The 23577-nt window shown below is 42.6% G+C and overlaps 1 long non-coding RNA gene across 1 annotated transcript; it reads right to left on the bottom strand.

Annotated features, from left to right (window-relative positions):
• Positions 1-12601: 12601 nt before the first annotated feature.
• On the bottom strand, positions 12602-15713 carry LOC306756728. The gene is made up of 3 exons (XR_013771332.1): positions 15335-15713; positions 13423-13932; positions 12602-13288 (listed from the first exon to the last, which is right to left on the bottom strand). It is a non-coding gene; the product is annotated as an uncharacterized lncRNA (long non-coding RNA).
• Between the last annotated feature and the right edge of the window lie 7864 nt (positions 15714-23577).

The following is a 23577-nucleotide window of genomic DNA, read 5'->3' as shown; positions in this document are numbered from 1 at the left end:
CAGGTTCAGGGTCATTTAGGTCACATGGTGTCAGTGACTTACCTGACCAAGCCGTTGGTCCTTTAACTCACTGCCACCTGGGAGTTGTTCACCTGCCTGAGCAGAAACATTTGGATCTCCAGGTGCAGCGTATGAATGATGTGAAGCTCCTGGAGGAGAATCAAGTCTGCGTTGTAGGAGATACCTGAGATCACCTCCTCTGTTCATCCTGGCTTTCCTTAACATAGATGTTTTCCTTCACTCCTCTCAGCCATCAGTCTTCTGTGTCCAAAGTGTGGACATGATTGTCCTCCAAAGAGTGTCCTGTCTCCTTGAGATGCAGAGAAAACTCCTCGCTGCTCTGCAACATGATGCCACTCAGCTTGTGCTTGACTGTTGTGTCCTTTGGGTGAAGCAGCCTCTGTCTGGGGGGGGAGGGGTTCGTCACTCTTGCCACATATGGAATTTTCTTCCTCTTGGTCTTTCTGTCTTCTCTGTTTGTGTTTTTACAGAAATTAAGCTGATTTGATTAAATTCAGTTTGGATAAAAGCAGGTTTAAATGGCTTCCTTGATGTGGTTTTGTTCCCTGAGATTTCCCACCGCCCTCGACGGTTTGTCTTCCAGAGGATGGTGTGATACATTGTAGCCCGATGGATCCCTCAACAATGAAGTTTACCAGAAACCCACACAGACCACAACTAGTTTTCAACTCACACCACCGTCTGGAACACAACAGTCCGTCACCAGAACCTGACACCACTAGGCTGAAAATGTTCCGACGAGGACAGAGGGGAAACTTAAGAAACAAAACCACCTTAAAGAAGCACTTCAAACCTGTTTACATCCAAACTGGAATTTCATTAAACCAGTTAAAACTCTAGAAAAGCATCATGGACAAGGAGGACCAAACAAGAGGGAGAATATTGTCATTTCATATGTGGCAGAAGCTTCTGAGAAACCCAGAAGGATCTTCTTCAATCATGACATCCTGGTTCTTTTCATATAAAACATCACCCTCAGACAGAGGTTGCTTCACCCAAAGGACAGCGTGGTGTTGATTGCACACATTGCACCTAGAGATCCAAATGTTTCTGCTCAGGCAGGTGAAGAATTTACAGGTGACACTGAGTTGAAGGACCAACAGATTGGTCAGGTGAGTCCCTGACACCATGGGACCTAATTGATCCTGAACACGTACATGTTCCTCACACTGATTAGCTGAAAGTCTCCGCTAACTGGTTAGAAGTGAAGAAGACTTTGAGATGAAGGTGAAACATCTTCAAGAAGCAAGAAAATAAAAGTCCAGATCAGGGGCGGGCATCTCCAGTCCTCGAGGTCCACAGTTCTGCAAGATTTGGGAGTTTCCCTGCCGTGACAGACCTGACTCACATCAGTAGATAATTAACAAACTGGTGCAGAGTTTAATGTCAAGCTCTGCACCAGTCTGCTAACTAACTGATGAGTGTCAGGTGTGTTGCAGCAGGGAAACTACCAACACTTGGAGGATTGTGGCAATGGAGGACTGGAGTCGCCCAACCCTGTTCCAGATCTAATGGTTATCATGAACCAGATGACTGATAATCTACAGCAACACAACATGTCCCAACTCAGCATCGTGGACAGTTTGTCCTCAACAAAACTGGAAAAGTTCAGAATAAAACAAGTGAAACAGTCCATACATCTGAACCAGTGGCTTGGTGGATACAACGCTGAGATATGCCAATTTTTCTGCTGACAACTCAGGAAATCACATGTTTATGTCAAACTGTTGATATTTGCCCTTTTTTTTACATAAACAACAAAGATCTAGTGTTAATATTCTTTTTCAGGCAGCCGACAGAGGGCTTGAAAATCCAATTTAGACTGAGTTTTTCTGTCACGTGTCAATACAACACTGGTTAATCCTTTGAGTTAGGAGCCTTCATACACCTAAATGATTCAGAGGTCAGTGTAAAGAGGAAAACAAACATATATATGGACAAACACACATATATAAAACAAACACGTTCCTCTTAAATCAGTCAGGTGTGAGAACTGAACGAAAACAGGTTAAAAAGCAGCCAAAGAAAACCTCCAGACCTTCAGAAAGCCTGGTGGACTGTTGACAGAAGAAAGCTGAAAATGTTGAAAGTTGGAAAAGGGACAGCTGAAGCTAGCCGAAGGTGGGGGCTGCAGGTGGAGACGGGAGGCAGATGAAGCCAGCCGATGGTGGGGGCAGCAGGTGGAGGATCTAGATCTTCATCCAGCTCTCATCGAAGCCATTCACCACCAAGAGATGAATACTGGACTTATGAGCCTGGTGAAGATGAATTTATACTCATTTTCAGAAGGCATCAGAAGACAGGATCCCCACCGAGATCTCCACCAAGATCCAGCTCTCCCAATTCAGCCCTGAGATCCTCTCTGCACATTCCACCACCATCTCCATGCTGCATACCAAGCATTACAACAGCGAGAGCAGGAGGATTAAAAAGGAAAATCGAGGAGCTTGAAGATCTGCCTGAAGTCCCCCACCTAAAATGAACATTTACCTCATCGCCACTAGATGGCACTCTAAGATTAGGAATTTAAATAAACTCTGCTCTTTTCAGTCTATGGTGCTTTTCAGTTGACCAAAAGATCAATTGCTTCTTCTTCTTCACAGCAGTTTAGTTCACCTTTCCCTTTTAGCAATCCTGCTGATTACACGCTGGTGGAAGTTCTAAAAGGGGATTTTTATGCCAATAGCAAAACTCTTCAATAGTTCTGCCAGTTCCTCTAACATCTTTTCAATAGAAATGTTTTACCTTTTTCCACACATGTATATCTGGGCAGAATGGTGGTCTAGTGGTTATGAGAATGGGCCAAATAGATTTGAATCCAAACAGTGACATTTCAACAAATATTACCACACAGTACAACTTATCACCTTCCACATCTGTATTAATCTGTCTTCAGATATTGACTTTTCGTGCAGGTAGTCCACATATTAACTGCATACCTTGCAGCTGAAGCTGAATACTGATGGAAAGGTGTACAATAGTCTGTGTGCAACTACTAGCATACCATCATGATGCATAATGTTCAAAACTGGATTTGAACCTGTCCCATGTATACCAATGTGTACCTGTGTACCGGTGCAGAAAATGGACCAATTGCTAAACTGCATTTATCGTTTTGTCCAATAACCGGAACAGATTTTCAAAATTGACACAAACTTGAACAACTTGAAAAGTATAAATGTTACAAAGACCAAAAGTCACAGCACAGATCTCCTGAATTGGCTGAAGAGTTTGATGCTTGAATGCTTGAAGTGAGACTGAAGGTGTGGGAGGAGTAGCATTTCAAACATCTTGCAGGAAAGAAAACTTTGTTCTGTTTGAAGCATTTTAACAATAAAAATTTAATATTTATTGGTCATTTCCCCACAGTTTTTTTTTTTTACTTGAATTAACACTTTGTATAAGTTGTGCAAATTCCCAAGACAACCATTGCACAGACACTATTCTATTTGTGTGAACAATCAACACTAACTGCACACTGCACAGAGAGATCAGAAATCCTTCTTGTATGGGAACAGACCCAGAACAAAGCTGCAATGGTTCAGCTAAGATTCCTCGCAAAAAAATAGCCTGTTGTACATTTTCATATGGCTCGTTGGTCTAGGGGTATGATTCTCACTTTGGGTGTGAGAGGTCCCGGGTTCAAATCCCGGACGAGCCTTTGTGGCACTCTCGTCTAGAAAAACAAAACTGCGGTGTCCTCAGCATAATGTGGCCATCAAAAATAGATGACAAACACAATTGTAATTTGTAACAATTGAGAAAACCTGACCACATTTAATCACTCAATTAGTGGGGGTGGGGTCAGCCTACATTACCTTGAGGGTGCTGGCTCTAAATTTTGACAACTGATCTGTTAGTGAACAGCGTGCTCTATAAAAAGTACTTCAAAAATTGAACATACAGGTGCATTCAGAGGTGTAAGTAAGTGCACATTAAGTTCACCAGTAAAGGTTAAAGTTAACTTCAGTTAACTTTCATGCGATTCCGATGTCAATGAGCTGTATATCCCCAACACAAATTTAGGACTAAGGTCCAAGACAATCTCCTGAGGAATACCAGGCAAGTGGAACACATGTTTGATGAGCAATTGGGCTTTTTGGTAAGACGTACGAAACCTTTTCAGGGGCACGAGGTGGCAGGCCTTGGAAAAACGGTCGACAACGGTCAAGATGGCGGTCATGCCTTTTAAGGCAGGTAGTCCAGTAACAAATTCTATGGCTATATGAGACCAGGGTCTGGAGGGGGTTGCAATTGGCTGAAGCAAACCGACTGGAGGTCTATTTCAGTACTTGTTCCTGGCAAATAGTGTGACAAGCTAGGATGTACTCACAGACATCTTTGTGAACACTTGGCCAAAAAATTCTACGAGAGATAATGGATATAGTGCGACTGACACCAGGATGACGCAAGAACTTAGCAGTGTGGAACCAGTGAATGAGGCAGGATATGACAGAACTAGGAACATAAAGGCAGTTAGCAGGACTGCTGCCAGGGTCTTGAACCGTCAGTAGGGATCTAAACGAGATTCTCAATCTCCCAGGCGAGAGTTCCAACCACGCAACTAGGTGGAAGAATGGCTGAAGCGGTACGGTCTGTGTCATCAGGGCAAATTTGATGGGACAGGGCATCTGGCTTGGTGTTCTTAAAGCCAGGACGGTAGAAATCACTAGATTAAAGCAGGAGAAAAACAGGGACCAATGGGACTGATGAGGATGGGTCGGGATGACTTGAGCGTTCTGCCATGATATTTAGGTGTTTGACCCATATGCAAGAGAAACAATCCTGGAGAGTTAAAAAGGTCTTATTGAAGAATGTGAGGTGAGATATCCCAGAGCTTCCAAGGCTGGTTTCACTGTAATGAAAAGTAAATGAATGGAGGTTTGATAACAGAGAATTCCAGGTAAATGATGAACCTACCACCTGTAAGTGAGCAATAGAGAATCTGAGGGACGCCAGGAGATCTGGGAGGAATGGCGCCAATATTTAGAACCAGAGAGAGTTTTCTGTTGGAGGGTGGACAGGCTGCACATTGGTGGTTTCCAGATCTGGAGGGCTGCCAGTGGGTGAAGATTTCCAGGTGGATGACATGATGATAAACGGAGACAGTGACTGCAGGAGGAGTGTTTGGAGAGCAGTAGAATTCACGAGGGAGGTCTCTGGAAAAAACACTCAGACTCAGACAAATAGCACGAATGCTTTCAATGGAGAAACTACAGGAGAACACAGGAGGGCTTGGGTTACCACAAGGCTCAACGCTCAAGCGATGAAGGACTGGCAGCCAGCTCCAGATAGAGTGTAGCGGGCACATCCTCTGCAGCTGTGTAGAACGAAACACCTGTGGCGGATCACCCTCCAGGAAAGGACCCCTGGCACCATCTGGAGGACACTAAAACACACTGCATCCCGAGGGAAACCAGATCCCTGACACTTTTACAAAAAGAAACGGAACCTTTACATTTTACTGGTTGTTTGCTTATTCTGAAATGTTTTTGATGTGTGGTTCTCTGTGAGGGAGAACATCTCTGCTTTATGATAATGTTTACTGTTTTACATCTTGTCCGTTAACTGTCATTCAAATGAAGATTTTATTTTATTTTATTCTGAAAAGCATGAACTTCAATTCTCTCATCATGAATTGAGAAAAAAGTCCAACTCTGCTTTTCCAATATTGGTGGCTTTTAACTCCAGAGAGCATGATGACTAGGTCTTTACTGTCTTATATTGTCTTTTCAACTGTTTTTATTTTTGCTATTAATGTTGATTAATAGACATGCATGTTAGGTTAATTGGTTACTCAAAATTGCCCCTCGGAGTGAGTGTTTTTTATAGTCTCTGTTGCCTGTTGAAAAGCAGCAGCAGTACACTTATCCTTCATGATATGCTTATAGGCCAGTGTACTTTATCACAAGCTCAACACTCATTTTCTGTTTCACTTCATCCTTCGTCCACCTGCAAGTTTTGGTGCACAAAATAAATAGAATTGTGCTGCTGTTGTTAAAACATCAAATGAATGGATTTATGATCTTTTCAGATGTGTGAAGCAACTTTTCCAAGTCGAAGGCTGCATGGTGGTGTGAGGGTTCTTGCTTGACGTTCCAGCTTTTCCAAAAAACATGTATTGTAGATTATAATGCAACTTCAAACTGAGCCTGGGAGTGAGGAAGTTTTTCCTCTATCACAATAAGAGTGTCAGTTTTCATCCACAAATGAATGCTTGGTGTGGCGTCACAAGACTGTGTACTGGTCAGGTGTACTCTGGTCCCCCAGACAGGTTGCAGGGCTGACACAGAAACAAACAGCTCATGCTAATGTTGGATCCTTAATTTTAGACGCAATCAACCTAACATGCTTGTCTTTGTGGGAGGACACCAGAGAAGCAGGAGAGAACTCATACATTCACAGGTTCAAACCAGAAACATACTTGTTGCTGTTTTCCTAATGAAATATCTGTATTTATAAAAGAAAAGTATGTGTAATAATAGATGTAGTAAAAATTAAACAAACTTAAGAATAAAATTAAACAACTCTCCAAGAATATGAAAGTCATTTAAAAAATGTTATTTTTTCTTTGTAGATTTTTTGTTTTGCTGCTTGTTAGGAATAAAGACTAACTAACTAACTAACTAACTAACTAACTAACTAAATTGAAGCACAAACTAACTAACTACAAATAATATAAAATTACTAACTTACTATTTAACAAGAAAAAACAAAACTAGCTTACGACTGAAAATTATTTAAATATTAACTTAATAACTAAACAACTAACTAACTAAGTAACTAACTAGTGAATTTCGAAACTGAAGCAATAACTAATTACAATTACTATTAATCTAAAACAAAACAAACCTACCTTACTTACAACTAAAAATTATTTTTTTAAAAACTAACCAGAAAATTAATGAATGAATAACTACCTAACAACTAAAAATTAATTGAAACATTAACTATCTAACTAACTGAATATTTAACTATAAAAACCCAAAAACTAGAAAAAACTGACTAACTAAGGATAATGCAGGTGAAACTGCACGTTTCTCTTTCTTTTAATACCCTCCAGAACCAGTCTCACCAGAGGGTGGAAGTCACCTTCCCAACGCTTTGGACGGGTCGGACGGACATTTACTTATGGAGGTGGACGTGATGCTGGAGGCTGGTTGATGGTTTTATACGGTGGAGACGAGCTTGTTTTCCGCTGTCTCCTCCGGGGGACTTCTGGAAGATCTTCAAGCTCCTCGTTGGTCCTTTTTAATCCTCCTGCCATCGATGGACTCTGGTTTGTTGTAAGTGGTGAGGGGAGCAGAGACAGTGGAGGATTGTAAGGAGATGACCACAGGGCTGAATCAGGGGAGCTGGATCTGGATTTTGGGTTGAATGGGCTTTGAGAAGGTGAATGAAAGGTTGATGTCGGCCTCATTTTCAAGATGACCTTGGACTTGTCTTCTGAAAGCTCATAACCCAATTGTTGGACTCCTGTGGACTTGAAACTTGTTGTCCGCTGCCTCTTCTGGGGAACATCAGGCAGATCTTCAAGCTCCTCGTTGGTCCTTTTTAATCCTCCTGCCATCGATGGACTCTGGTTTGTTCTAAGTGGTGAGGGGCACAAAGACAGTGGAGAATTGTAAGGAGATGACCACAAGGCTGAATCAGGAGAGCTGGATCTGGATCTGTCTGGAGATCTTGGTGGAGATGTTGTCTTCAGATGTCCTCCCTGGATGATTTTTAGCTCTCCTTTCACAGACCTAACAGTCAAGTAATCATGTGCTGATGGTGAACGGTCCCAGTGATGTGAAGATCGGGACGGGGACCTGGATGAAGATCTGGATGACAAGCTGGAAGAGGAGCTGGATGAAGAGCTGGATGAGGAGCTGGATGAAGATCTGGATGAAGATCTGGACGAGGAGCTGGATGAAGATCTGGAGCTTGGTTTCAGCCTTCTTTTAAGGATGACCTTGGACGTTTCTTCCAAATCCTCAGAAACCATTTCTTGAAGTCCTGATGACTTCAAGCTCGTTGTCCGCTGCCTCTTCTCCAAAACTTCAGGCAGATCTTCAAGCTCCCCGATTTTCCTTTTTAATCCTCCTGCTCTTGCTGTTGTAATGCTTGGTATGCAGCATGGAGATGGTGGTGGAATGTGCAGAGAGGATCTCAGGGGTGAAATGGGAGAGTTGGATCTTGGTGGGGATCCTGTCTTCTGATGCCTTCTGAAAATGAGTATAAATTCACCTTCACCAGGCTCATAAGTCCAGTATTCATCTCTTGGTGATGAATGGCTTCGATGAGAGCAGGATGATGATCTGGATGAAGATCTGGACAAGGAGCTGGATGATGATGTGGAGGATGAGCTTGATGAGGAGCTGGATGAAGATTTGAATGATGACCTGGATGAAGATCTAGACGAAGATCCAGACCACCAAGTGGAGGATGAGCTTGATGAGGCACTGGATGAAGATCTGGATGACAATGTTACTGGTACCATTCTGAGCATCAGCTTTGGGCTTCCAGGCCTGCTGGGATTAGGAACCAGGGAAGCTGTCCAGGTGTATCCCTGCTCAGTCACAGGACTGCAGGCTTCAGGAGAGTCCTTAGCGATGGCTGGTGAAGGGACTTTCCTAAACCTTTGTCGTCCAGACCTGGTCGGCTTATGAATGTGGACTGAAGTCAGGGTGCCATGCTGATCTATCTGTAGGTAGAAACAAACACATTCTTTGTTAGCAATGAAATGTAGACATTGAATTATCTAGCTATGTATCTATCTATCTATCTATGTATCTATCTATCTATGTTTGGTTTTCAAATATAGGTTGAATAATTTTAGTGGTGATTATTTTTCCTTCTTTTGTGCTTTAAGCATAAAATGATCAGTTTTAAGTTAGTTGTTTATGAACGATTACATAATCCAAGTGACTGTCGTTCAGATTTGGAAAACACTTATTTGCCACATGGGTAAAATTGAGTTCATAATTGAAATCTGTCAATAATCAGTTAGACTTGATGAGTTTTTTTTTATTAAAAAGACACCAGTTTGTTTAACAAACATCAATGGATTTTTTAGAAAGGTTTTGGGTTGAAAATATCATCACAGATTATGTTATAACTATTAAACTTATCTGGTTTGCCACAAAAAACATAAATATGTGAATTTTATGTTTATGAACTAAGGTCTGGTGTTTAATTATAATAAAGGCAGACTGAACTTTGTTACTGTAACTAACATCTAAAAATCTTATTTCACATTTAGTTTACATGAAGTGAAATAATTAAGCCTCGGTATAAAGAATCCATCTAAACTGGGATATTTTGCAGAGAATTTCATATGAACAAACATTAAATTGTTATGTTGAACGATGGATATTGTGATGTGAAACTTAACTATATCCTTGCTATCTATTTATCTGTCTTTGTATGTGATAATCACGTATCATGGTATACCCTAAAAAATTTTAAATCACCACCAAAATGATCCATTTCACATCAAATTTGCAATCATATGTGTAAAATCTAAACTGAATACTGAGTAAAATATAAGATTTTTCAGTAAAACATTAGCTCAATTAACAAACAAGCATTTTGTAGAAAGGCTTTGGGTTGTTTAAATGTCCTAAAGGTTAAAATGACAACACGTTTATGGATTTTAAAAGAAAAATACTTACGTCTTCCATACTGGGACAGGTTTCCATTATCTCGTTTACACACAGAGGGTTTTCAGGACTGAAAAACTCGTCGCTGGAGGTCGTCTTTTCCACGGTGTGAACTTGACAAACTGAGCTCTCACAGGTAGAACTGGGAACTTTTAATGATCTGAAGACGTAACAAAAGAGACTTTTTGGTGACATCACGCTTTGATGCACTCACGTCAAGTTCTGAGGTTGCCATTGACAACAGGCAACGTGTTGAAAGATAACGCTGCACCAGTTTAAATGACTTCATGTCAGTCTTTGTCCATTTTATCCATCTGACATAAACTCTGAGGTAACTGATCCATCATATTCAGATTATTTCCGATAGAAAGAACATATTGGTTCATTTTACAGTGAACATATTGCTTCATGGATCTGCACCTCCAGCTGCAGCCAAGTGGACAATGACGGCGTGGCGCGCCCCCTGTGTTCACAGCGTGTAACTGCAGGCGCTGTGCAAATTTAACATTTTATTGAGACTAAAATAATGTACAAACTCATCTGCTAGACTCGAGGGAGCCTCTGCTGAACATGTGAAGAACTAAATCAATATGTGATCTCAGCCCTTGTTGTATGTTGTTATATGTGAAATATATAATTAATCATTTGCACAGTAATTAATGTAAGTTATGTGACTGGCTAAATTGTTTACTGTTTATGTGAATAAAAAAGCCACAGGACACATTTGATCGTCATATTCAGCTGATGTGGGAATGTGCTGACTTTAATGCATCAGAGCAGTAACAATGACTTTTTTACTGCTTAGTTTCAACTAAAACCATCATGTTACGTTATGTAGAAACCATAAAGAATCCATGTTTGAACAGAAATGAACACAATTATTACTAATGTTTGGTATGTATTGGGTCTGCAATGTTTACTAATAAAAGAGCCATTTTAACACCTACCCGACGAGATGAGCATAGGTCACGAAACCACAAAACCTCACAAGACCTGCACTCTCATGTGACGCTTGAGGATGCAGGGACCTTGGATCCTGCAAGTTCTGGATGTTTGTCTGCTTTAGAACATCAGTTTGATTTCATATTTGCACTTTAAATATGCACAGAAACTCACATAAATGCTATTTCATTGGTATTTACTGATGGATATGATTTCTGTCTGTCAGAAGCCTAACATCCAATCACAAGGCTGAACTAGAACCAGCTATTATTGAAATAATAGCAAATGTGAATGCCCATTTATTGAACTTTGCTGTATAATTGAAATGAAATTGCATCAGTATAAGAAATTGAAAAAAAAAAAAAACACAAGTGACATTTTTTGTAATTGCTCCACATCAGAATATAAACCCCTAATCTTCTAGTATTGAAACACACTGACCTATTCACTACGCCACCAGTATGCTTGATCACAACTTGGAAAAAGCATTTACATTTTTTCCAATTGGGACAGGAATGTTTCTGTTTTTCACTTCAAGCAAGGTGTAATTAGCGGGATTGCAAAAACATGTGCAAGGTTGAACTAAACTCCAGCAAAGATGTGACAAACTTTATTGTTCAACGTGAAAAACTTTGTTTAATGTTTATCAAAGTCTTGAAGTTTTGCATGGAACAAATCCTTCATATTTAACTGTGACATTTGCAAAGAAATTCCTTTGTTCCTCGAAGTGTGCAGCTGAGACCAATAGTTCATATTAAGCAGCCTGCAGAACTGCACACCACCACAGAAGCAACAGCTGACAAACAACAATGGAGCTACAGCTTAAATGCTGAATTTGAACCGTGCCTTGTATGTGTACCTTTGTACCGGTACAGAAAATGGACCAATCGCTGACCTGAATTCCATTTCGTCCAATCACAGGAACGGATTTCAATACATTGACAAAAACTTGAATAACTTAGTTAAATCTTACAAAGACCAAAAGTCGTAGAACATATCTCCTGAATGAGCTGAAGAGTTTGATATTTGAATGGTTGAAGTGAGGCAAAAGGTGTGGGAGGAGGAGAAGTTCAAACATTTAGCAGGAAATATAAGTGTTTTATTTGAAGTGTTTTAGGAACAACTTAATCAGTGTGAATGCAATTCATCGAGCTTGTGCCACTTCAGCCTATCAAATATTATACTCTACGGTACATTCATGAGAATGAAGCTATGACTTTTGTCATAGCAAACTTTTGTAGAGTTTTAAGGAAATTTAGCATTTGAATTCAGGCTATTGATTGGCTGAAAGCCCCTCAAACCAAATGTGGATTGGACGCTGAAAAGATGCAGCTCAGCTATTGGTCAGTTTTTGCATAATGACCGAGAAAATTGCTTCCACAGGGTTCCGAGCTCTGCACCAGTTTCCAGCCATATAAATACTGACAACTTCCATTTTATTAGTGATTTGGCAGAGTTTTACAACAGTCCTGTGAACATAGAAATGTTTCTCAATGTAAATCTGGCTTGTGCTTCTTAAAATCCAACAAGTTTTACATAAATTCATGGTGAAATTTTAGTTCGATTGAACCTGTTTTCATTCACAATGTGTCAAGTTAGATGATTGCTCCCAGCTGTGTTCTTCAATCAGCAGGGTCTATTTGTTCCTATATAAATTAGCATAGCAAGTTTTGGCTCAGAGTTTTTGCAATGCTTTTTTTTTTTTTTTTTTTTTTTTTTTTCTCCTCTTTTTTTTAAGTGGGCGTGTTTGGCTTTTTCACATTTAAACTTTTTCAGTTATTTAGGTTTTTGTCATTTTTTCAATTCTGTCTTGTGATTGGAGAAAACAGAAATTCACCTCAGCAATTGTTTTTTTTTTTTGTTTTTTTTTTTGCATAATGAGCAGCAGACTGCTTTGTCAGCGTGCACCATGACACAAGTGTATAGGGGTGTACAAGGAGCACGTTCTCATCCAGCACCTAACACAAAGCTTCTCGATGGTGAGAATAAAGAAGGGACCCACTTTATGTCAAAAATGATTTATGACCCCCTGTCATCCAATGAGAAGCTGCCACGTCACAAGTGGGCGTGGCTTAACGATCCGGAAGCCCCTCCCCTTTGTGATCCAATGAGAAGCTGCCACGTCACAAGTGGGCGTGGCTTAACGATCCGGAAGCCCCTCCCCTTTATGATCCAATGAGAAGCTGCCACGTCACAAGTGGGCGTATCTTAATGAACCGGAAGTCCCTCCCCCTCAGTGATCCAATCAGCGTGTGCCACGTCATAAGTAGGCGTATCTTAATGAACCGGAAGTCCCTCCCCCTCTGTGACCCAATCAGCGTGTGCCACGTCATAAGTGGGCGTAACTTGGGTGAGGGGCGTTCCCTGGACCACGTGATGTCCGGAAGTGACGTATGTCCGTACGTCATCTCCCTCCTCCCAGGCGTGGCTCTAAAAGTGACGTCATCCGTGGGCGGTCCCTGGACCACGTGATGTCTGGAAGTGAGGTCATCCGGCGGCGGTCCCTAGACCACGTGATGTCCGGAAATGACGTATGTCCGTACGTCATACCTGGGCGGACATGTCTTCTGGACGTACGGCATGCCTGGACGGTGTGCCTGGACATGCCCGGACATGTCTTCTGGACGTACGTCATGCCTGGGCGGTGTGCCTGGACATGTTAGGGGCATGTCCGAACGAGTCTAGAGGTATAAAGAGGGGTCCGGGGGGGAAGGGAAAAAAAAAAAAAAGAAGAAAATTAAAAAAACGTCTAAGAGAAAGAGTAATAAAATAAGGTAAAGAAAGTTTTGGGGAAAAAACAAAAAAAATCCCTTACCTTCTCCATATGCGTGTCACTCTGATGCAATCAGTATTTCTTCAGCGATGAGACGTGGTTTTTCGCCTTTGAGTCTTTTGGGTCTACTGGAAAAGAGCAAACTTATCATGGGAAATGCAAAAAGTAGTATAAACAGAGTTTACAGGGTGGGAAGAGTGAAAAAAAGTTTTTTTGCTGGCTGCAAAAATCCTCTCTGAGTCTGTTTGTATTTACACCCCCGCTCTTCTACTGGCCCGTGTGGCAAGCACCCCCTCTTGTCTGCAGCAGGCTTTTTACGACCCTCTGTTGGTGTGTTTTCAGTGACTTTCGCGTTGATAAACTATTGGAAAAAAAGAAGAAGAATTAAACTATTATGATAAATGCAAAAAGAGAAGTAAAAAAATAGAAGTGTTAGCAAAAAAAAAAAAAGTGCTAATAAATGGATGGGAAAAGAAAAAACGTTGTTTTTGCTCCTTCAGTCTGCAAAATCCTTTTTCCCCTCGGTGGTGGGACATGTGTTCTCTTGTTGGTCTGAAAGAAGAGCAAAAAAAAAAGCTAACTTATTATGATATTTGTAGAGTTTTAACTGATAAAACGAGTACCTTTTTTCTACACGCGTCTATCTGCTGCTCATGCGTTTTGAGTCTGTTTTTTACTGAAGGAAGAGAAAAAAAGTTCCTTTAACTGTCCCTGTTTAAATCCTCTAACACTTGGGTTAACTTGCAGAGAAGTGGCAACAAGTTGTTAGCTGAGATAATACAAACAGAACATTCTTTCTGTCTCAAAGTAAGCTTTTATTGATTAATGACCCTCTAGCTGGGAAAAAGTTTTAAAAATCAGACACCTGGTCCTTCTTTAAGAGAAAGGGGTTTTTAAACTATGGATGCTCATATATTTAACAGACACGTGTGGTAAACATACATAACTTACAGAGAAGCGTCAGCAAGCTGTTAGCTGAAATAATACAAACAAAACATTCTCTCTCTCGCCAAGTAAGCTTTTATTGCTTAATGACCCCCCGTAGCCGGAAGAAAAAAATGTGATGTTTAAGAGAAAGGGTTTTTAACCTATGGATGCTCATATATTTAACAGAAACGTGTGGTAAACATACATAACTTACAGAGAAGTGTCAGCAAGCTGTTAGCTGAGATAATACAAACAAAACATTCTTTCTGTCTCAAAGTAAGCTTTTATTGCTTAATGACCCCCCGTAGCCGGGAAAAAAGTTTTAAAAATCAGACACCTGGTCCATGTTTAAGAGAAAGGGTTTTTTAACCTATGGATGCTCATATATTTAACAGAAACGTGTGGTAAACATACATAACTTACAGAGAAGTGTCAGCAAGCTGTTAGCTGAGATAATACAAACAAAACATTCTCTGTGTCAAAAATGAGTTTTTATTGCTTAATGACCCCGTAACGGTCAAGAAACCTGTCAACAACGGTTGCTTCTTATCTGAAAAAAAACAGAGAAACAAATTATCGATGTACGTTTCCAAAAGAAATATAAAACCAGTCCTTTAGTCACTTCTAAAAATCACCTCGTTCCGAGAGACAACCTCACAACGCAACCATGTCACGGGGTAGGGAAAAAAACTTCTTCATGTCTAGGCTTTTCATTTATCAGACTTACTGATTAACTTTAATTTATCCGGTATTTAGAAATTATAACGATCGCACAGATCCACTCGCCTCCATCGAGAAACGATCTTGGGGCAGGTGAGTATTAAAATCAACGATTCATCTTTTTTCTAAAAGTTATTTTTTAACTAAAATTATTTGCTTTTTTTCCTTTACCAGATTTTTTTGATGAATGGGAGGGAATAACGCTTACGCAAACAGATTACGGTACGTCTTTCTTTTCTTATTTAAAACGTAGCGTCTGTCATTATATCATGATTTAAAATATTTGTTTTCCAAATGCTTTACTCACCAGATTTATTTAGAGCAGCGGCCCGGCTGCCGGAACCAGAGGACAATATACGTCCCGGCGTGATCCGGTCCATTCCTCAGCTTGAAGAGTCTGGATCAGCCCCGGACCGGTCTGGCATACAGGCTAGCATCCCGGCAATCCGTCAAGTCGTCAACAGGCTCCGCAGACGTCCGGTCGTCGAGGGTCCGGTTCCCGGAGATGAGGGCTCAGCTCCACGGATTGATTGTGAACAATCGGAAGCCATTACTACATGCACGATAGGTAATATTATTTATTTATTATTTCTTTTCAAAAGTCACCGCTGCAATAAGCTTCTGCAAACAACCTCGTGCATGTTACGTCACTTCTTGGCGACGCATCCTGTCTTTTACTTCACCTTTGGAAGTAAAATAGATTATGTTTTCCTCTCTTTTTTTTTTTTTTTTTTTCTCCAGAGACGCAAACCAACGCTTCTCGCGACGCGTCCCATGTAAAACAAGGTCAGTTTTTTTTTGGACTCTTATTATTATTATTATTATTATTATTATTATTATTATTATTTAGAAATATATACAAATATGTCTTCTTGATACGTTTTCAGAAACACCGGACGCCGCTTCACACGGCGCTGCCAGTGTTGGTCAAGGTAAGTCTTTGAATCTGAATAGAAATGAAAATATTAATATTAATTTTAATGATTATTATTTTATTGTTAGAAGTTCAAACGGAGGAGATCAGGACTTCTGCACCGACAGGCAGCATCGGCACGAATCGAAGTAAGCCCCACAAAATAAAAATAAATTTAAAAAAGATATCTTCTCATAGGAAGAAAAAAATAAATAAATAAAGTTTTATCCGAACTCTTATTTTTTGGGCTTCTCTCCACAGGAACTAGGCGCGCTCTTCCTGCCGGAAGGAGGAGACCCGGCTTTCAGAAACTACGTTGTAATAACATTAGTAACGTAGCATTTTATTTTATTAACATATCATTGTTTTATTAACAGAAGTTTTATATATCATCTATCTTTCGTTTTGTCTTGAAATGTAGCGCCGGAAAGACGGCGTAACCGCGGACGTCCACGTTGGACGTCTCTGACATATCGGAATCCGCTCAGCAGGAGGGATAATTACGAACGCCGAGGAGACACGCTGGAGACATTCCTGCATCTGAGCCGTACACTGTCTGAAGTTTTAACTACGCTGGGTAACATGCTTCAAAGGTAAGCTGTAAAGGTGTGACATTTTCTACTCCTGTACTATCATGGAAGAGATAAACAGATTGTTAGATTCACTCAATCAGATTCCAGCGGCGTTCGCTAACCCATCTATTCCGTTTCAAGCCGATCAGCCCGTTCAAAATAGCGCGGATCCTGTACCGACTGATTTTAACAACTTTGATTTAATAGATCACGCTCTTCTTAACCTACATCGGCCTTTGCATGACAATTTTAACACACAACCCGTAAGTCTTCCTGGGACTGAGGTTGAAGAGATTTCACTCCCCGTACAAGATAGCTCTTTAGCACCATCCAGGGGACAAACCCGTCTCATCGCGGGAGAAGACCTGAGCGGTGCTGCTGAAGCTGCAGCTTCCCCTGACATTCTTCAGTTGAACGAACCTGTACAGTCTGGAGGAGGTATACGTGGGTCAGGAGAAGCTGCTTCGCTCGAAGCAGGTCGTCAGCTGTCCCGCGAGCGCTTCAATAATCATGAATTTAGACATACACTGAATCTGCCTGCCAGAGACATTCCAGACCTCTGTCAGTTTTACATCGATGTGCAGACGGGTATTGCGGAATTTGTTGATGAAGTTTACCCTCAGATTCATCGCGGCGATCTGGTCCAACTAGAAATACTGAGCCAGAACAGTCAGAATCATATATTATTACCCGTCACTGAGCCATCCCAGGGAGAGATAATGGATTTATTCGGGGATTTGCTAGACCGTATGGTACAGTCAAATGATAGTGTAGCTTCAGATTCTCGCCTAGAGCTTGTTGTGCAAATCATAACAAACCCTTCAGGCGGTGCTAAACGGAAACTTGAAAAAACAATAGACTGTGAAATTGTTCAGAAAAAAAGACGTCATCTGTACGTCGTGAACAATAGACAGGATGAGCTGTGCTTTGCGATAAACTTAGCCTTTCTAATCTCCCCACATTTCACAGATCAGCAGGCTGCGTCGTTTGGTACAGAACTGCAGCTTCGGGCAGGTCTGAATGCTGATTCGCCCGTCAACTTCAGCGACATTCGTAGATTTGAGGACATTGTCCAGCGTAAAATCATAATATTTTACAGAACAAAAGACCAGCGTCCCTTATCTAAATTTCAAACAGATTTCCCGGACCGAACAAATCCGCTGTTTTTTTTTCTCGCACAGAAACACTATTACGGGATTAAAAATATTGGAGGATTTATAGGGGGTAAATACATTTGCCACTTTTGCTATAAATCTTACAAAAACTCATACACGCACGCCTGTCCAGGGTTTTGCTCGGTATGCAACGTTTCTTCCTGCACTCAGGAAGAGGAGGCGTCTGAATTTTGTACGGATTGTAACAGAGTATGTCGCTCACATGCGTGTTTTGTGCGGCATAAGCAAACTAAACCCTGCTCCTCTGCTCAAACTGCTGATAGCATATGCTCGCTGATAAAACGCTGCAAAAAATGTCACACCACATACCGCGTGGCCAAAGGGAAGGCTTCTCACACCTGCCCTAAATTAAAATGCAACATCTGCGGCGAAAAATTAGCGGCCAAATCAGACCTCGATGTGCATCAGTGTTACATTCAACCGCTAACCCAGGATAAGAGGCAGGACAGTAATCTGATTTTTTACGATTTTGAAACATTCACAGACGCACAGGGTCAGCACGTACCATTTCTAGTCTGTACCAAAACGTTGAAGGGTGTCCGATGGGAGTCTTACGGTTTGGATTGCGCACGGCAATTTATCTTGCATTTCAGGAGACCGATGTACCGCGGATCTACTTTTATAGCTCATAATTCCCGCGGCTTTGACGGTTACTTGGTGCTGAATGCGATGCTTGAGCTTGGCCTGAAGCCCTCGCTGATTATGCAAGGCGCAAAAGTTCTCTGCTTTAGCGAACCTGATTTCCGAACGAGGTACATCGACTCACTCTCGTTTCTCGCCATGCGACTTAGTCAAATGCCAAAAGCCCTGGGCTTCGATGATTGTAGCAAAGGCACGTTTCCTCACAAATTCAGCTCGGAGGAGCATCTAAATTACATCGGTACGTATCCACAAGCGTCTGATTACGGCGTGGACGGCATGTGTCAGCGCGAACAGGATGAGTTTCTTAGCTGGTACACGGATGCGTGTAAAGGGGCCTTTGACTTTAAAGCTGAAGCTCTGCGTTACTGTCGCAATGACGTCGAGCTTCTGGCACAAGGATGCCTGAAATTCAGACAGCAGTTTGTCAGCGACACGAACGTGGACCCGTTCAGCACCGTAACAATAGCGGCGGCGTGCAGTAAAGTATTCCGTACAAACTTTCTGCCGGCTAAAACACTGGCTATCCCGTCCCCCGATGATTATCGACGGCAGTGTAAGAGTTTTTCAAACGCTTCGATTCAATGGCTCGAGTGGGTGGCGGCCGTCAGAAACATTGACATTCAGCACGCGTTAAAAGGCGGAGAAAAGCGGGTCGGACCCTACTTTGTAGATGGTTATGCGCAGATTGCCGGTGAGCATTGGGTGTTTTCATACCACGGCTGCTTTTGGCACGGCTGTGCGTCTTGCTTTGACCCTCAGGGCATTTCTCCTATCAGAGGGCTTCCCTACGAGGAGCTTCGCAATGCGACTGAGCAGAGATCCCGCACGCTGGAGACAGTTTACGGCGTGCACGTCGTGGTCATGTGGGAGCACGAATGGGTAAAATTAAAGGCTGAAGATGCGACAGTGCGCGCGTTCATTGAAAACCTAAACATTCCAGAACCTCTCTCACCGCGTCAGGCTCTGTTCGGGGGACGGACGTGCGCCGTGAAGCTTCGGTACACAGCGGCGTCTGGTGAGTCAGTGCGCTACGTTGACGTGACGTCCCTTTACCCGTACGTCAATTATACATGCGCCTACCCGCTTGGACACCCAAAAATAATCAGGCGAGAATTTCTAGATCCGCGTGAATATTTCGGCTTCATCAGAGCCGTGGTTCTTCCTCCGCGCGCTCTGTTCTTCCCTGTTCTGCCCTTTAAAACCTCGCGCGGAAAGCTCGTCTTTACGCTCTGCCGGACCTGCGCGGAAATCAACAATCAGTCGAGCGCATGCGATCACAGCGAGGAGCAGAGGGCGCTGACAGGTGTTTGGGTTTCAGAAGAGTTTAAGAAAGCTCTGTACATGGGGTACAGAGTCTGCCTTATTACTGAAGTGTGGCATTTTGAGAGACGCGACGATTCCATCTTTCAGGGCTACATTCGCACCTTTCTTAAAAACAAGCAGGAAGCGTCCGGTTATCCGACTGACGCGGCGGATCAGGCGTCCCGTGAAGCATACATCTCGGATTATCAGACGCATCAAGGTATCCGGCTAGACCCTGAGAAAATCGAGGTTAATCCCGCAAAACGTCAGATAGCTAAAATCTCACTGAACTCCTTCTGGGGTAAATTTGCTCAAAGGAGCCATTTGACTCGGACCTCACTGGTCACTGATGACGAGGAATTTTTCCACTATGTGTTCTCCGGCATGTACAACGTGGAATATCTTTCCTTTCTGAGTGAAAAAACAGCCATGATTCAGTGGACATACCACGATCGCGTCATAACTCCTCCAGGTAAAACCAGCAACGTCTTCATCGCAGCGTTTACCACCGCTTACGCGCGCCTGAAATTGTACAGTTATCTGGAGCAGCTGGGGAACAGGGTTCTGTACACAGACACTGACAGTTTAATCTATGTCGTGGGAAACGGTGAGACGGGTCTAGAACTCGGACGTTTTCTAGGTGATTTGACGGATGAGCTGGACGGCGACAGCATACAGGAATTTGTTGCCGCCGGGCCTAAAAGTTATGCGTATCAGACCCGCGAACGCCAGAAAGTTGTCATGAAAGTTAAAGGGATTACGCAGACGCGCGATTTCGCGACGCACATAAACTTTGATAGTATCAAAGATTTAGTGGAGGGCTTTCTAAACGACGCCGACAGCGCAGGGCACATCACCATCCCACAGCGCACGATTTGCCGTGATAAAACAAACTTCAAACTCAGGAATCTTTCATATCAAAAAAAATTTAGGGCCGTGTATGATAAGAGAAGACTTTTTCCTGACGGTTCTACTCTGCCTTTTGGTTACTAAATAGGAAGAAAATGTCACACTTTTCAGCACCTGATGAAGCAGAGGCCTTTGAGTACAGACTCAAAACTCCATTTTCATGTTTGTTAACAGGTCCGAGTTCCTGCGGGAAATCCCATTTTGTAAATATTGTTTTGAGAAACTGTGATCATGTCATGGATAAAGTGCCAAAAAATATTGTTTGGATTTACAGCTCTTTCCAGCCCATGTATGCTGAATTGCAGAAATTGAATAAAAACATCAAGTTTGTTCACGGTCTGCCAAATTCTTTTGACGAGGAGTTGTTTCCTTCTGATCAGACGCACTTGCTTATTCTGGATGATGTCATGTTCCAGGCCTCCGAACATCCTGAGGTGGTGAAAATTTTTACAGAGTACCGCCATCACCGAAACATGAGCGTTTTCATGCTAACTCAAAACCTTTTTCATAAGGGTAAACACAGCCGGGCCATTAGTTTAAACACAAACTATATGGTGCTTTTTAAAAATCCTCGGGATAAATTACAGCTGAAAATATTAGCTCATCAAGTTTTCCCATCACAGAGCTATATTTTCAGCTGTAATTTATCCGAGGATTTTTAAAAAGCACCATATAGTTTGTGTTTAACTAATGGCCCGGCTGTGTTTACCCTTATGAAAAAGGTTTTGAGTTAGCATGAAAACGCTCATGTTTCGGTGATGGCGGTACTCTGTAAAAATTTTCACCACCTCAGGATGTTCGGAGGCCTGGAACATGACATCATCCAGAATAAGCAAGTGCGTCTGATCAGAAGGAAACAACTCCTCGTCAAAAGAATTTGGCAGACCGTGAACAAACTTGATGTTTTTATTCAATTTCTGCAATTCAGCATACATGGGCTGGAAAGAGCTGTAAATCCAAACAATATTTTTTGGCACTTTATCCATGACATGATCACAGTTTCTCAAACAATATTTACAAAATGGGATTTCCCGCAGGAACTCGGACCTGTTAACAAACATGAAAATGGAGTTTTGAGTCTGTACTCAAAGGCCTCTGCTTCATCAGGTGCTGAAAAGTGTGACATTTTCTTCCTATTTAGTAACCAAAAGGCAGAGTAGAACCGTCAGGAAAAAGTCTTCTCTTATCATACACGGCCCTAAATTTTTTTTGATATGAAAGATTCTGAGTTTGAAGTTTGTTTTATCACGGCAAATCGTGCGCTGTGGGATGGTGATGTGCCCTGCGCTGTCGGCGTCGTTTAGAAAGCCTCCACTAAATCTTTGATACTATCAAAGTTTATGTGCGTCGCGAAATCGCGCGTCTGCGTAATCCCTTTAACTTTCATGACAACTTTCTGGCGTTCGCGGGTCTGATACGCATAACTTTTAGGCCCGGCGGCAACAAATTCCTGTATGCTGTCGCCGTCCAGCTCATCCGTCAAATCACCTAGAAAACGTCCGAGTTCTAGACCCGTCTCACCGTTTCCCTACGACATAGATTAAACTGTCAGTGTCTGTGTACAGAACCCTGTTCCCCAGCTGCTCAGCAGATAACTGTACAATTTCAGGCGCGCGTAAGCGGTGGTAAACGCCTGCGATGAAGACGTTGCTGGTTTTACCTGGAGGAGTTATGACGCGATCGTGGTATGTCCACTGAATCATGGCTGTTTTTTCACTCAGAAAGGAAAGATAATTCCACGTTGTACATGCCGGAGAACACTAGTGGAAAAATTCCTCGTCATCAGTGACCAGTGTGCCGAGTCACAATGGCTCCTTTGAGCAAATTTACCCCAGAAGGAGTTCAGTGAGATTTTAGCTATCTGACGTTTTGCGGGATTAACCTCGATTTTTCTCCGGGTCTAGCGGATACCTTGATGCGTCTGATAATCCGAGATGTATGCTTCACGGGACGCTGATCCGCCGCGTCAGTCGGATAACGGACGCTTCCTGCTTGTTTTTAAGAAAGGTGCGAATGTAGCCCTGAAAGATGGAATCGTCGCGTCTCTCAAAATGCCACACTTCAGTAATAAGGCAGACTCTGTACCCCATGTACAGAGCTTTCTTAAACTCTTCTGAAACCCAACACCTGTCAGCGCCTCTGCTCCTCGCTGTGATCGCATGCGCTCGACTGATTGTTGATTTCCGCGCAGGTCCGGCAGAGCGTAAAGACGAGCTTTCCGCGCGAGGTATTTAAAGGGCAGAACAGGGAAGAACAGCAGCGCGCGGAGGAAGAACCACGGCTCTGATGAAGCCGAAATATTCACGCGGATCTAGAAATTCTCGCCTGATTATTTTTGGGTGTCCAAGCGGGTAGGCGCATGTATAATTGACGTACGGGTAAAGGGACGTCACGTCAACGTAGCGCACCTGACCTCACCAGACGCCGCTGTGTACCGAAGCTTCACGGCGCACGTCCGTCCCCCGAACAGAGCCTGACGCGGTGAGAGAGGTTCTGGAATGTTTAGGTTTTCAATGAACGCGCGCACTGTCGCATCTTCAGCCTTTAATTTTACCCATTCGTGCTCCCACATGACCACGACGTGCACGCCGTAAACTGTCTCCAGCGTGCGGGATCTCTGCTCAGTCGCATTGCGAAGCTCCTCGTAGGGAAGCCCTCTGATAGGAGAAATGCCCTGAGGGTCAAAGCAAGACGCACAGCCGTGCCCAAAAGCAGCCGTGGTATGAAAACACCCAATGCTCACCGGCAATCTGCGCATAACCATCTACAAAGTAGGGTCCGACCCGCTTTTCTCCGCCTTTTAACGCGTGCTGAATGTCAATGTTTCTGACGGCCGCCACCCACTCGAGCCATTGAATCGAAGCGTTTGAAAAAACTCTTACACTGCCGTCGATAATCATCGGGGGACGGGATAGCCAGTGTTTTAGCCGGCAGAAAGTTTGTACGGAATACTATACTGCACGCCGCCGCTATTGTTACGGTGCTGAACGGGTCCACGTTCGTGTCGCTGACAAACTGCTGTCTGAATTTCAGGCAA

The sequence above is a fragment of the Telmatherina bonti genome (genome assembly GCF_933228915.1).
Source record: "Telmatherina bonti genome assembly, chromosome: 1".
Classification (NCBI taxonomy): domain Eukaryota; kingdom Metazoa; phylum Chordata; class Actinopteri; order Atheriniformes; family Telmatherinidae; genus Telmatherina; species Telmatherina bonti.
This window is presented reverse-complemented; position numbering and strand designations above follow the sequence as displayed.